This window comes from Passer montanus, unplaced genomic scaffold, assembly GCF_014805655.1.
Source record: "Passer montanus isolate IOZ18808 unplaced genomic scaffold, ASM1480565v1 scaffold205, whole genome shotgun sequence".
NCBI lineage: Eukaryota > Metazoa > Chordata > Aves > Passeriformes > Passeridae > Passer > Passer montanus.
In genome coordinates this window covers 271578-271832 of record NW_024366648.1, presented here as the reverse complement: position 1 = coordinate 271832, position 255 = coordinate 271578, and positions in this window count along the sequence as shown.

Sequence of the window (255 nt, the reverse complement as noted above, 5' to 3'; positions counted from 1 at the left end):
GGATGCGGGGATGGGATACAAGGATGAGATGTGGGGATAGGATGCAGGGATGTGATGCGGGGATGGGATGCGGGGATGGGATGCAGAGCTGGGGATGCGGTGCGCGGGTGAGGCGCTCGCCGAGCCCCCGCCGGCCCCCCGGAGGAGCGGCCGCCGTTACTTAAGCGCCGTTACTCCCCGGCGGCGGCGGGGGAGGCGGGAGCGGCGGGCCCGGCGCAGGGACGGCCCGCGCCCCTGCCCGAGCCCGGCTCCGAG